Source organism: Lactuca saligna, chromosome 9, assembly GCF_052625555.1.
Source record: "Lactuca saligna cultivar CGN05327 chromosome 9, ASM5262555v1, whole genome shotgun sequence".
Lineage (NCBI taxonomy): Eukaryota > Viridiplantae > Streptophyta > Magnoliopsida > Asterales > Asteraceae > Lactuca > Lactuca saligna.
The window spans coordinates 93,265,225-93,266,363 of NC_136425.1; the positions used below are offsets into that span (position 1 = coordinate 93,265,225).

The following is a 1,139-nucleotide window of genomic DNA, read 5'->3' on the forward strand; positions in this document are numbered from 1 at the left end:
AAGGTCCTAACTCTCTTGGATTTAGCTCTCCACGCTTTCCGAAGCATATGAAGCCTTCCCAGAGTGAGACTTCCAAAAGGATTTGGTCTCAGTTGGGATTCCAAGGTTTCTCCCTCTTGTTTCTCTTCTCAGTCAAGGGCCACTCCCTTCCGAGTCAAAGTCATAAGAGGTTCCATAATTCGCGAGGATTTCTGATTGAACTTACAATGGTAGGTCAGCGAGACCTAGAATTCGGCGAATTCCATAAGCGTCTTCAGTGCTGACAAATTCTCGACGGTTTTGATCTTTGGAAGGGTCCTCAAGAATTCCCACATCACTAATAGTGTGTCTTAGGAATTCGACTCTTTAATTCTAAAACTCATATTTAGAGAACTTCGCGTAGAGCTTCTCTGATCGTAATGTTTCCATGGTTCTTCGTAGATGCTCTTTATGATTTCCTTCTTACTACGAGAGTATATTAGTAAGTCATTTACAAGGACAATAACAAACTAATCCAAGTAAGGATGGCATACCCTATTCATTAAGTTCATGAATACTACGGTCGTATTGGTCCTATCCGAGGAGTATCACTACGGACTCATAGTGTCCGTATCGAGTTTGGAAGATTGTGCTCGGGACACCCTTCACTAACACTCGTAACTGGTGATGCAGAAGGTAACGTTTTCTAATGGAAGTCTTGTCGACCGATTCATCTATGCGATGCAGAAGGTAACGATTTCTAATGGAAGTCTTGTCGAGGTCTGCACTATGAGGACTTCTCAAGGTGTTACTCATTCTAGTACTTCTCTCGCTCAAGCACGCTTAACTGCGGAGTTCTGATGGGATCCGATGCATTAGTGTTGGTATGATCGCAACCGTTGAAGTATGTCTTCTTGAAGAATAAGGCCGAAGCTCTCAAAGGTGAGGAGCTTGGTCTTCTCATTCTATTGATGAGTAGTCGTTAAGCTGTCCGGACGGTTCTTGTATCTCTGTTGGTGTGTGACTGTAGGGTGGTCGGGTTACAGGAGTCGTATTGGGTTCTAAGTTTGTTCGCATGACGATGCGAGCACTCGTAATCTGGGGCAGTCTCTGTCATGAAGTTCATATTAGAAGTCATACATGGTTCACCAATCGCAGTCTCGTGTATACGAGTAGTATAT

General features: G+C 43.6%; 1 pseudogene; it reads right to left on the reverse strand.

Annotated features, from left to right (window-relative positions):
• Window positions 1-737: 737 nt before the first annotated feature.
• Window positions 738-856, reverse strand: LOC145018926 (5S ribosomal RNA; annotated as a pseudogene).
• Between the last annotated feature and the right edge of the window lie 283 nt (window positions 857-1,139).